Below are 14477 nucleotides of genomic sequence, written 5' to 3'. Positions count from 1 at the left end.
ACTACAAGCTCTGTCAGGTAACCAAGATGCCAAGGCTACAATCACAGTAACAGACTGCATGTCTACCATCTGAGGACCAGCTTATCTAACTGCAGAAGAGTGCCTACTAAGTAATAAACTGGCCACAGTACTTTTGCTTGCTTGCTTGTTTGCTTGCTATCCCTCCTTTCTCTCAGTATGAGACTCAAAGCAGCTTATAATGCAAGTGAAAACAAGATAGCTAAAATAATATGTTTTAGCTTTCTAAACAAAAGTTTAAAACAGCAGGAAACAATCAATCCAATTAAAACTTTAATTTAAAACAACTAAAAACACATTCAGCACATTGCTATTGTTTTATACCACCTCTATAATGCACTACTTACACTACTGTTACATATGGGAACTATAGGCATGGTACAGACCACCCAAAAAGGGTGACCTCCCAGCGCCTGTTTTTCCGCTGGAGGGAAGCCGCAGCCACCAAACCGCATGGCTTCCCGCCGGCAGAAAAAGAACCTGTGAAAAGCAGGTTCTTTTCAAGCTGTGGTGGTGCTGTAACCAGTGGGCCACTGGTGCACTGGTTATGCAAGCGCCGCACATGCACTGGTTACACAAGCACCGCACAGTGCCATGCAGATGCCGCACGGTGCTTGTGTAACAATAGTGGTGCCCATGTATACAAGGTGTCGCCATTTTTAGGGGCATGTGGGTGGAGCGCCCCGAGGCAACCCATAGTCACCTGAGAAAGTTTCAGAAGCAAAAAAGATGGTTTCCAAATTCTGCTTGTAATAGATTCATTCCTTTAATTGATATCATTCACTAGTTTTTTCCTGCCTACCTGCCTGCCTGCCTGCCTGCCTGCCTGCCTGCTTTCTTTCTTTTTTTCCTTCCTTCCTTCTACTGTGAAGGTTGTGGAACCCTCACTTATCCTCCCAAAATGTGCATCATTATCATAATAGTGTTGCTCACAGTCACCAAAAATTGGGGGGCAGGAAAAGAAGGAGGATAGGTCAACACAGTATTCAGTAACAACAGGACAAACCTATCTTTGCATGTCTACTCAGAAGGAAGCTCTATTGAGTTTAATGGGGCTTGCAAAGTTAAAAAGATGACCATCTAACATACCCTAATGTTTCCAAGGTTTTCTTGGGAGGAGAGGAGAGTAAGAGTTGGAGAGACTGAAGCAGATGATGGTGATGATGATTGTAACCAGGAGAAGAATAGGTAGAAGAAGAAAGAGGATGAGAGAAAAAAATGTTGAGCAGTCCAAACAAAGGAAAAGTTATCGAGATGGAATTCTCAGGATCCTCAGAAAGACCCTGCAGATGATACCTTTGCAGTAACCCTGTTGTTACATCCAGTAACAGGAAAACAGGATATGGGGAGCTGTGGCATTTAAAAGTGAGTTGGGCCAGATTTTGGTCCAAAACCTCTGCAACAATCAAAAGTGGGGTTAGAATCAATAGGGCTTGTTCCCACCATGGTTTAAACTGGATCACGATTCTTCCCAAGGCTAAATATTCCCAGCTCCCATAGCCACCCCTCTTATAGCATAATTTCCAGATCTTTAACCTTTTTAGCCACCCTTCTGTGGACACATTCTAACTTGTCAATATCCTTCTTGAATTGTGGTGCCCAGAACTTGACATACTATTCCCCGTGAAGTCTGGCCAAAGAAGAATACGGTGGCACTATTACTTCCCTTTATCTGGACACTACAATCCTATTGATAATAAGTGCATCAGCTTGTTAAGCTGCCACATCACATTGTTAAGATAGTGTATGTTGATTTTACTCTATTCTTACTCACTAACAGAATGTCAGCCCTCATTTAGGAGTCAGAAATAGAGCTACTTTAGTCCACCCAGTGATCTGCCAGATCCACATTTTGCCCACAGTCACTCTAAAGGTTGTTTGTTTCTTTTCACCAGGACTTTATTTTTCCCCTTGATCATCTTCAAAGATTTTTTTTCTGCCACCCCCACAATATTTCAATTTCTTGTGTAGTCACAGAACTTGATTCACTCAGTCAAATAATAAGTGAATGTCATTTTGTTATATTTTTGATATATCAAAATCAAACTTCCCATTGTTTGCCTGGTGCAACAGCAGCAGATATAAAGGACTTTGGCTTGTCTTAAAATAGGCTTCTGCAGCTTGAGGAAGAGATTTCCAGATAACAAGGAGACAAACAGCAAGCTCACTCAGGTGTGAAAGATTCTTTTTATCAGAACTATGGTGTAGGATTCAATTCCTTCAGCCAGGTCTGTTAGAATTATGGTTTTGGTTAACTGTGGTTAAATTAGTTTAGCAGCAGCAGCACCACCAACAGCAACAAGCATGTACTCCACAGGTATTTGGTAAAACAACTCGATCTGAGCTTCTGGTAATTAAATAGTATACATTGGTAGATAAAAAGAATCTTACTTTATTGCTACATCTAGGTTGTACAAAAATAACTAATCAGTAGAGAAAACTATACTTGGTAGAAGTGTGTAAGTTAAGTAAGAAGAAAAAAAATCTTTAGTATCACAGCCTGGTTTTGCATCCATGTTTGCTGAGAGCAGAGGGAGGAAGAGGGCAGAGAACAAAGGGCATTAAACTTTATTGACCCCCCCAGAAAAGGAAGGGATATGGGAACTGAACTCTTCATAAGCAACACTGACCAAATGACCATAGAGATATACATCAGTGTTCCTGCGTAAAAGACACTCTCCTTCTCAAGGAAAGAAACTTTGGCGGGATACAGATTGCCAGAAAGAGGCGGTCAGTGGCCGCCTCTCTTTTCCACATAACCGTGCTGCAGCAACCAAATTGTGTGGTACGGCTACACAGAAACAAAAGGACCGCTAAAAAGCGGGTCCTTTTAGCACCGCTGCAAACTGCCTGTGGCGGTGTGAGCACGTCGCTGCCATGCGTGCCCATCTGGAAGGTGCACAACAGTGACATCACAGCTATGCGCCCCATGTATACGGTGCTGCACAGCTGTGACATCCTGGTGATGTCCTAGGGTTGTGGGGTGTCTGGAAACAGCACCCTTACAGGTCCATAGATCTACAAAACAAGCATTGATGCTAATACTCCAACAAGGTCCAGGGGCATTGGAAGTCCAAATGAGTAGCAGTCTATTCAAGAGAGGTTTTTGATTAGAAATGCAGGCCCAACCCAAGGTGGTGTAGTGGAACCAGGAGTTATTGGGAAGAAGACCTGAGACATTTTTATTACTAAGGACAATGATATTGAAGATTTTCATGCCTGGCTCTATCGCTAATCAAGCTTGGCTCAAACATCCTTACAAGATGGAAGACGCACACGTGTCTGCAAGCCAGGCCTGCTTCTTCAATCATCAGGGAATTGTTGCTGCCTCCTTAGCATCCTTGAATCATTCCAGGGAAGCATCTACTGATATGGGTAACAGCAAAGGCAGGTGGATACAGTGTAGGCCATGAGTTTTGTTTTCATTTTTTTCATTTTTTCATTTCCATTTTTTTCTTCTTCAACCCAAACTTTTACCTGATCCAGTAAATAATTCAGGAATATTAAGAGTTCAGCTTTCATTTGAGGACGGCTTTTGTAAATGCTCAATGTACATATCTCAGATTAGTTTTGGAGAACCTTGCAAGCATTTCTACAGTACCATCATATAATGAAGCAGTCCTTACTGCCTAGAAAGAAAGAAAGAAAGAAAGAAAGAAAGAAAGAAAGAAGTTTGAGGTTTTCTTTGCCCTGTCATTATTTTATGTTACCCAAACAGCAAAATACAGTTCCAGCATAATCTCCTGCTTTTCAAGCAAGGCTAAAATCCATTACTTATGCAGCAAATGTTTTTTTAATGTAACAAAGAGAGGGAATAAAAATGCCTTACAACAGTTTTATTAAAAACAAATTCCCACAGTAAATACATATACACTCCGATTCCATGGTGAAGCAGCCAAAGACATCACTGTTAAGTGCTATGGGAAGTACTTATAAATTAGTTGAAATAAAAAACATTGTTGCCTGGACATCAGGGTTGAAATGCTGCAGTTTGTAATAAATTAACACAGAACTTCACTTCCCCTCTTCGAACAAAGCGTCCATTTGTCTGAATAACCCACATTCAGCTGTGAGTTATATTTTCACAACTGCAACGGCATTCATTTGCAAATCATTCCACAGTTTTAATGCTAGCGTTTTAAATACCTTGAGAACTAATAAATAAAGCAAAGTAGAGCAAACAGTGGGCTACTTGCCGGAGGAGGGGGAAAAACCCCAGCCTAATTTGTGTGGGTTTGCTCCCCCTTCTTTCTCTTCTTGTTCCCTTTCAAAGTAATTTTATACATGTCTAAAAGTTTCTTCAAAGTCTGTTTTGTGCTTCTCAGAGAAATGCTCCTTTGCAGTTCTCTGGTCCTGGCAAGACATTTCATATCTTCTTTCGTGCTGTTGTTGCAAAGATCTGAGAAAGTTTATATTGGGTTGTAGGAATTTTATTTCCTTTATGCTAGGAGGTCAGATCTGTAACTGTTTCTGAAAGTTTTCTCTCTCCAGACACACCATTCCCAACCTGTTCTAGCTAACCAATTTGTTAGCCTGAGCATAGAGGGTTGAAAGACTCTTAAAGGGAATTAAAATCTTTGTAGATGTTATCTAAAGAAACCTCTGCCAGAATTTGTCCCCATTTTCCTTCAGTTACTTGACAGAGAGTGGCAGCCTGTTGGTTAGTTATGACTAGAGTAGGCCCATTCCATCAATTGTTGAATGGTGAGTCAACACATAGGTAAAACTAGTCAGAACTAAACGAATTCAGGCCATAAGATGATTAGGGATGCTTAATATATTTGTCTACTCTGCATTTTTAAATGAACCAAATGGTTTCACAATTCTTGGACCCATCATGTGTTGTAACACAGTTTTCTTTGGTTTTCACATTTTTGGGCATTTTGAGATACACTCCGAGAGGTTTCCATAAGGATGGGATTGAGAAATGACATTTCTTCCAGTAGAAATTCTACCCTACATGTGAAATTTTCCTTTGGCCTCCAAATTTTTAGCATCGCAGTAATGTAAAATGTCAGGTGGATATTTAGAAATACAGTATGCAAAGGGATCTTGCAGCACCTTTGAGACTAACTGTATGGAAGAAATTGTAGCATGAGCTTTTTGTACACTAGGCCTACTTCCTCAGATGCTAGTTGCATGAGCTTTTATAGACCTGTTCTGCTTCCTGAGATGCTTGTAGCATGAGATTTTGTAGACTTGTTCTACTTCCTAAGATCCTTATACCATGAGATTTTGTAGACTTGGGGGCTGTACAGACTGCCTCTAAGGGGCGGCCTGTAGACTCCCCTTTTAGTGCCAGATCAGGACCACATGCTGTGGCCCCAATCTCACGTTTCCACAGTGCAAAAAAGAGCCGCTTTTTTTGTACCACAGAAAGGGCGCCATAGTCATGGTGCCATGGCTTTTCAGTGTTCCTTTGGCGCTGCATCATCTAGATGCAGTGCCAGAGGAGCACCGTGATGCCACCCGCCATGTGGTATGGCAGGTGACATTACACTGGCCTGGGGACAGAGCTGAGGTGTTTGTCGTGTAGACACTATGCCTTGACTTCACCCCCAGGCAAGCCAAAGATGCCCTCTTGTACACCCTCTTGGTCTACTCTCTCAAATGCTGAGAGTATGGACCAAGTCAATGAAATCACATGCTGCAAGTTCTTTCACACAGTTAGTCTCAAAGGTGCTGCAAGATCTACTTGCATACTCATATTCCATTCTAATATGGCCATGTCTCTGAATTTAGAAACACAGTTTAGGCATCCAAAGAGAAGGGACAAGAAAAGTTACAAAGGGAATGCAGATACAGCACAGCTCTAGATGTGAACAATTTTCATTGCCTGCTTTCTGCAATACTAGAAATTTGGGGAATGGAGGAAATGTTTGTTTGGGGGAGCAGGCTTCTTACTTGGGGAGATCAGTACCTTCATTTCACAGAGAGAGGGGAGATAGAGAGAGACAGAGAGACTGCTGGGCACAGCTCTTATTTCAATTGTTTGACTTTCTACTTTTCTGATATATCTAGGTTGGCCACACATCCTTTTTTTTACAGAGGAGAGTCCTCTAGTTAATGGTCTCTGGAAGGCAGTCCTTTTTCTGAAGGTGTGCTCTGTTAGCTGAGAATTTTTGCATTAGCAAGCATGGACTAGATGACCCTTGAGATACTTTCTAAATCTCTGTTTCTGTTTAAACCAAATTACAAACAAATTACTCACCTTTATATCAGTGGTGAGAAGGCTATCTGACAATAACCAAGCAAGCAGGGTAAAAACTTTGGAAATTTGGCAAGAAAATTCAAGCAGGGATGTTTTCTTGCTGGTGAAAATTGGGTCTTTTTCAAAAACCATATTTCTATTTTGATTCACAGAAGAAGAGGAAACCAGCAGATGCATCCTCCCTAGATTTCTGCAAACTCTAGAAAAGTTTGTTGTGAAAATAAGACTGGTATTAAGACTGTGATGAGCTGAAGTGCTGAGCTTTTGCAAAAACAAATGCCACATCTCTGATTAAGTGGACTAATGTCATATTCTGCCTTTTTAATCACTGAGCAATTTTGTTTGTGTGGTGCTATTTGATTCATTGTCCAGCCATATCTGATTAAGATTCTTCACTTAGGCTGTTATTACTTTGCAACAGCTACCCATATGGCGTTAGCGCTGAGCCTGGGTAAATCCGCCAGCTTAGTGTTGTATATTCTATTAAAGAAGACTATGTGAGAGCACTGACATTAGCATATGTTTGCCTCAGTGTTCCAGTGACCTTTATCCACAGCTTCATACTAACACTGGATCTTTGGAACTGATCCAGTAGGAAATTGGGTTGGCCCATCAGACATGTGGCTATTAGATTATTTATTATGAAGGCCACATGTTGAATAAAACTGACACAGAGTTCTAATTGCCAGAAACAGATTTCTCTTTCTCTCTCTCAATCTCTCTTGTGTTTACGATTACACACATACACACATATCACCAACAACAGCATTCGCCAGTGTCATTTGTAAAGGACACTGGCACTTAATGGCTTCCATGTCAGGGGTGCGGTGAATCCATTCTAAACTTTAGGGCAGTCTCTAGAAGAGCTCTCCAAGGTGCAGAAACTATTTGGGGAAAGGGTTTGACATGAGGGATATCTCTGTTAAAGTTTTCAAGGAAATCCAGAGCAGGCATCACACTCTTTAAAAGGAAGCCATTCACCACACCCTTCAAAAGGAAACCATTGGATGTTCCTCATAAGTGTTCTTTGAGTCCTTGAATACATTACATTGAGGGACAGATTGGTGTTTGAGTGTTGGACTATGTCTCTGAAAACCAGGGTTTGGTTTGGCTTAGGTTTGCCGTAACTCAACAATGACCTGGAAGCATAAAACAACAAAAATATTATTCCTGGGAAGGACAATAATATTAACAGGAACAGTGTGACTTCTGTATCCATGGGGGTTATATTCCCCGACTTATTGTGGAAATGTGAATCCATGGATAATAGTGAACCCTAATGAAATGAATGGGTTCTTTCTCAACTTCAGACATACTATACAATTGTGCTGGAGCATGTATAAAATGTCCAGAGGTGACTTTTGGGGGGATGTATATACATGAAATTGTGGGTACTGGTCCTATGAATACAAAGGTCATACAGTATTCTAGGTTGGGGATGGAGAAGCTTTCTATGGAACCCTCAGCTCTACAAATTGGATACAAATTGAAAATAATAGGTTAGACCTGGTACAGACTGCCAGAAAGCGATGGTCTGGGGCCGATTTTAGGGTTTGGGAGTGCGGAGCATCTGCACACTCCTGAGCCCTACTGTGCACTGCTGGCACCATCATGGCTTGGCCACATCCACATGGGGGCCACCATGATGACACAGGTGTGGTTCAGCATCCAAACATCGGCGTGCCATGCATGCACCATTAGTGCATGCAAGTGCGCCAATGGCACACCAATAGCACCTGGCACATGGACCAAAAAGGACTGGGTTTCAGCAGGTTCTTTTTAGTCCTGATCTAGACCATGCTGTTTGGTTCGTGCGGCCTCCTTCTGGCATAAAAACAGGCGGCTACAGGCCGTCCTTTCAGGGCAGTCTGTCGAGCCCCTTAGATATCTTATTCAACTTTAGGGATGGAGGTGAGGTCCTCCAGATGTTGTTGTAACATAACCGCCATCATCCCATCTTATTGGCTACCCTCTTTTTGAAGACATCAAGAAAAGGAGACACCATCATCTCACTAGGCGATCGATCAGTTCTATTGATAGTCTACTAAGAAGATGAGAATAGGGGACACAGAGAAGGTGAAACTACTCAGCACTTACTTTGTTTCAATCTTCTCCCAAAAGGAAAACAGTGCTCATATTGAAGCCAATAAAACAAATAATTCCATAAGGACAATGAAGCCCAAAATAGGTAAAATGATAAAAAAAACAAACCAGTGATTCAAATTCAAAATGCCTTAGACAGATTAGAGAGCTGGGTCAATATTAACAAAATGATTTGTTCAAAGGGATAAATGTGGGATGGTACATATAGGCAGGGAAAATGAAATGTACCAATATAGAATGGATGAGACCTGCCCTGATAACAGATCATAGAAAAGTTCTATGTTTCTTTCAGAATATTTATATGTGGGGCAAGGGCCACTGGTAAGGAAAATTCTCCAAAAGATGTGTTTCACATATTGTTCCTATTGATATTCTCCTGCAAAGGTTGGGGCTGTCAGTGGCTGCTTAAATGGCAACTGCAGAAAGGCAGAGCTCCAACAAAGCAGCACATATATATGTACCAACAGACTCTTAAGTACAGATCAGCATAACCAGTGATAGCCTGTCTTTCTCTCTACCCTTCTGTGATGTCAAGATACTTCCAATGATGGCTACCTCTTAAGACATTCCCAGTGATGGTTACCACTTCCAGAGGTAGCAACCATTGCCATTACCAAATCCTCAGACCCATTCTGGATGATACTGAAGTTGATTCTGCACATTTTAAGCGTTACTGAGATATTAGAAGGCTCACAATCCAGTGAACATGATACCAAAGAAAAATGTATGAGGATGGGAGGTGAAAGCAATCTTCACTGGCTGATGAATGGTTTTCCATCGTGCTATGATTTTGTGGTCCCCAGGGGGTGGGGACAGTAGATATAGCCCCTTGCCATTCCTTCATCTCTTGACTGGTGTCAGGTTTCCACACATTTTTAGAAAATTTAAAAAGAAGTGTGGGACAACCCCATTTCCAAAAAAATCCCAATGGAAATGAACATGTTTAGCAGCCAAAGAACATTAGGCATCAGTTTGGATGGAGGAGAACAAGAATGAGGAAGGGATGGAATGGAATGGAGCAAGCTGGATAAAAGGGCAAGGGTGGCTGTCATACTGTGCTGGGCCAGAACCCTGAATGTGCTGCAATACTGTGTTGCAGCTTCCCTTTCTAACATCATCATTGTCTCTCTTCTCCACCCCCAGCTCCTGTGGCCACCCATATACCCTCCTGGTATTCTCATTGTTAGAGCCAGAAATACTCCAGGCAACATCTAATCATATTAAACTCCAGCGCAGTTGTGATAATTAGCCCTTCATTAGATGCAAGCTCAAACATTCCACATGCTACAACAGGGTCTCTATTTATTAAAAATAGGAACTAAAGTAGCTCGGGATATAAAGAGGCTAATGGAGCATTTTAAAAAAATTCATTAACTAATTAACAAGATTGTGTTTGTTTATTTAGAGTGCATAAAATGTTTCCATCAGGAAAGCCGCGCACTAAGGCTCAGTGGCTGTGCTGACAGTGGAACATCTGCAGTTTAATTTAATGCATTTATTAAATGAAGTGGGTAAATAAAAGGGGATGTTTAACAGCATCGTCTCTGCCTCTCATCTCTGCTGTGTGCCAGAGGTCAGGATGCAACAAAGAACAACTCCCACCTAGCTTGCTGAACCTGGAAGTGTGTATAACATACCTGTTACAAGTGTCAGCTATGAGCCAGATGCTCAAATCTCAAATCTATAACAAATTCACCAGGCAGTCTTAAAGCAGGGGTGTGGAAAGTGAAATTTGGGGTTTATATGTGGCCCCCAAGCCCATTTTGAGGCTCTCTCAAATCTCCCAAAGTCCCAGTTGTCATTATGTGTCTTCACCTCAACCCCCATTCATGGTAAGACTATCTTATTTTTTTTCTCGGCAACATTTCTTCTGAGGACGTTTGTCATTGCCTTCCCCTAAGGCTAAAATAGGGTGACTTGTCCTTGGTCACTGATCGGGATGAAAACAATATTTGAAAAATGGTTGGAAAATGGGTTTCTCAAGTGTCAGGAAGCCCTGATAAGGGAATCCTTGATGGACAAAAGTCTCCACAGTTTAGGACTTATTAAGAATGAAAAATGCATGGGGAAGTGTCAAGATTTGTTAAAAGGAGATTGGGCTGAGAGAGTAAGACTTGCCCAAGGTCACCCAGTGAATTTCCATGGCTGAGCAGAGATACCAACCCTGATCTTCTAGACACTAACTTCAACACTTAAACCACCACAAACATGCTTCCTCAATGTTGTTATTATCTCCATGGAATAAATAGATAGCTGAAACTTGTAGCAGGACATCTAATGTATCTATGGCAGACAGTGTTCCATTTATGGAGAGGTTGAGAGGGATAGCAGATGAATCTTAATGATATCCAAAAACATTGGCTCCCAATTGTTCCAAATTTTAGCTGAGCTCAGGCAACTCTTGCATCACTGTAATTCAGACAATGAGGGCAGTGTTGTCCTGAATCCTGTTGGTTCAGTCCAACTAGAGTAATTCTATTGACTCAGTTGTTGAACAGTGAATCAACATGTAAGATAATTCCATTGACTGGACAATTCTACTCTGGTTAAGACTAAGAATAGGATTCTGTCCATGAAATAAGAGTTTTGTGGGTCAGAGCTCAGGTGTGGCCACCACACCCTTTCTAACTAGAGTTCGGTTCCTTTCTTTTTGATGGGGATATGGGGGGCTGTGATCAAAAAAAAATCTTTACCATATTCTACTCCTAACTCTAAACATTTACATAAACAGTGGAAAATATTATGGAGGGGAGGGAGTCTGGAGATCTGCTGCTGAGAAGGTGGGGGGAAGGATTTCCAAAATACTTGAGTACATCAAGGCGGGTTTTTACTTTCTGGTTTCCAAAGAATGGGGGTGGGGGGAGACATTCCTTGACTTGGATTTTTTCCAATGACAAAGGAAGTTTACATCATAAAGATGAGATTCCCATAGACAGTAAACTATAAAAGGGGAACTCTTTTATCTAATATGGAAGCCTTAATAGGTATTTACATGCATTTACTTTTTATATAAAATATATTTATATGTCAATAAGACATTCTGAACTTGCCAATAAACATCAATAAACTTGTACTGACATTTGCTCATCAATACACATGTTAACTTGTAAAACTATGAGTGGAAAGGACAGTTTCAGAGAGCTGTTAATTTCATAATACAGGTTGAGTCTCCATTATCTGAAATGCTTGGGACCAGAAGTGTTTTGAATTTTGGATTTTGAAATTTTTCCATATACATAATGAGATATTGAGGAGGTGTGAGGATTGGATCTTGCTGTTGATATTGTGTGCCTACAAGTCTTTCTCAACTTATGGTGATTCTAGGTGAACCTATCATGGGTTTTTCTGAAGCTGAGACTGTGTGACACACCCAAGGTCACCCAATGGGTTTCCATGGTTGAGTCAATAGCAATAGCAATAGCAAGTACATTTCTATACCACTTACCAAGTACTAAGTGTAAGCTAATTGCCCCCAACAAGCTGGGTACTCATTTTAGTGACCTCCAGAAGGATGCCATGCTGAGTTGACCCCGAGCCCTTGGCTGGTATTGAACTCACAGCCTTGTGGTTTATGAGTGATTGGCTGCAGTACAGACAATTTAACCACTGAGCTACCTGGGCCTTATTCCCTCTGCCTTTTAAACTGGATCGTGAATCAGTTTGAATGGGTTAAAAAAAGCCTGGTTCCCACTTAATCTGAATTGCTGGAGAGATTCTGAGAGGGGGCCCATATGCTAGATCCATTTAACCTGCATCTTTTTGATGCCATTTTTTCTGCTTCTTTTTTCAATAAATTGAATCTGTGCTAGTGTGAACCACATGTGGATCAGAATTGATTCAAATTTCCCCTTCGGCCATCTGGAACCAAATCATTTTGAATCTATTCATTTGTGAATGGGAACCACAAGTGGATTATTTTGGAGGGGAAAAATGTGATCAGGCAAATGTAGTGGGAACCACATTCCACTGTTGAATCAATCCATCAATTCGGATCGCACACCGATTTATCTGTAAGAGGGAATGGGGCCCAGGGCGCCATATCAAACCTTGATCTCCAGAGTCGTAATCCAACACTCACTGTGTCATACTGACTCCCCCTGATTAGACCTTTAAATCCTTTAAAAGGTGTTAGTGTGATAAACAGCTCCTGCTTGATTTTGGGAAGACAGTTACACTTTGTTTTGACCAAGAAAAATGAGATTTTTAGGAAACCTGAAATGGCATTCAATCACTTCATGTGCTTTTGGGTTTAAGGGATTGTCAAGTTTGTCCAGTGAGTGCTAGAACTCTCTGGCAGGGAATTCTGAGCACTTCATGAAACTACAAATCTCAGGATTCTGTCAGATGCAGCCATGGTAGTTCAAGATGCTTGCAAGTGCTTATAAGTTTGTAGTGTGAACGAGACCTTAGACCACAAATATTGGGTCTAGAGCAAGGGTGGGTGACTGCTCTAGGCTAAACCTAAAGCTCTGCTAAAAAAAAAATCAATTTCATGATAGATTTTATTAGCATCACACTGAGCTCAAAGAAGATGGAAGTGACCGTCATGCCCTGAATTTAACCCACTTCCATGACAAAGGTTCGTAGTCTGAGCCTCTGTTTTGAGAGCCCAGCGTTGTGGATAACTCCCATTCATTAAGCAGGTGTTTCGCATTTGCCTGAATATGACTGCAAAGCCAAGCTGAAATAATCTTGTAATGCTGGGGGTGGGGAGAGGACCTTTATTGAGCAAAACTTGGCAAACCTTTCTGAAAACTCTCCCAGCAACCCTCATCTTCTTGCCAATGTGCTGAGATGAATATCCGAGCTCTTGTCTTGGCCAGAGGAGGCCATGAATCTAAACACACAACACAACACAACACGCTGAAAGGATTTTAAAGAAGTTCTTGCTGGCGGGCTGTGAAATGATTAGCAATAAGGGATAGCTTGCAGAAATTGAAGTTGCGGGTGGAGAGGGCATTAAATACTATTGAAGGAAAGTATTAATTGCAAATATAGGATTGGTCAATTCAAGGCAATACTATTTTATTAAAATGGTATTCCTATACATCTTGGGTGGGAAAAGGGTGACCTGCTGATTATTTGTGACTCTCAAACTAATCTTTTTCAAAGATGTAAAAACTGAAAGTAACATTATTCAGCCAAAGAGAAAGAAAGAGAGAGAGAGAGAGAGAAATAAATACAAGTCTGCTATGCCATCCACAAACTCATACTCTCCAACTGTTCCAATTTGGCAAGGACAGTCCCAATTAATCCTTTATCATCCCACTTTTTTTGCTGGCTCTAAAATATCCCAGTTTTTCTCTCCTCCTCTCACTCTCCCTTTGGTCCCCAGCTTAGTTCAGTTTCTGCAAACTGAGGTCCAAAGCAAAAAATAATCCAGTTTGATACCATGTTAAATGTCCTGGCTCAATCATAGGGAATTCTGGCAACTGTAGTTTTGTCAGACATTTAGCTTTCTCTGTCAAAGAGCTCTGGTGCCACAATAAATTACATTTCCCAGGATTCCCAAGCACTGAGCCAGAGCAGTTAAAGTGGTCTCAAACTGGATTATTTCTTCAGTATATTTTGAACCAGATTTCAAAGTGCATAAAAGGAGAAGAGAGAAGAGAGCAGAGCATTGCCCTTCCCGGTAGGCTCTGGAAAAAAGCAAACTCTTGCAGCATCTCCTAACTGGTATGTTCTTCCTTATTAATAACTTCTGCCATCTTGACCATGCCATGCGTGTCCTGGTTTTCAACTGGAAAATATTGAAGAGTATGCAAAGTCAGTCCACTTGGGAGGACTTTGGCTTTGCCCATCATCAGCTGCACTACAACAGCTTCATTCCTATGGATGCACAAAAGGGATATAAAGCAAAGAGTCTGTACAAAGCTACCACAGCACAAGCGAGTGGTGTCATTCATAAGAACTCTGTTATGAAACCTGACTTGACAGCACATAACAACAACAAATCTTATCCTGAATTGGCATCCCCAGTTTTCACCTTTATTTTAGGATAGCTTGCTTCCTGTTTCACTTTACTTTAGATTAATGGGACTTTTCAGTAGTTTGCATTAATGGGGGTGCTTTTTATCCATTTGTTTAATTTGGTTGGAAGAATAATGCCAAACATATCAGAGAAGTTTTAAAGTGTTTCAGCCAT

The sequence above is a fragment of the Sceloporus occidentalis genome, unplaced genomic scaffold, assembly GCF_023333645.1.
Source record: "Sceloporus occidentalis isolate IW3139 unplaced genomic scaffold, rSceOcc1.0.p SCAF_10, whole genome shotgun sequence".
Classification (NCBI taxonomy): Eukaryota; Metazoa; Chordata; class Lepidosauria; order Squamata; family Phrynosomatidae; genus Sceloporus; species Sceloporus occidentalis.
The sequence above is the reverse complement of the archived record's forward strand: the minus strand, read 5'-3'. Positions refer to the sequence as shown.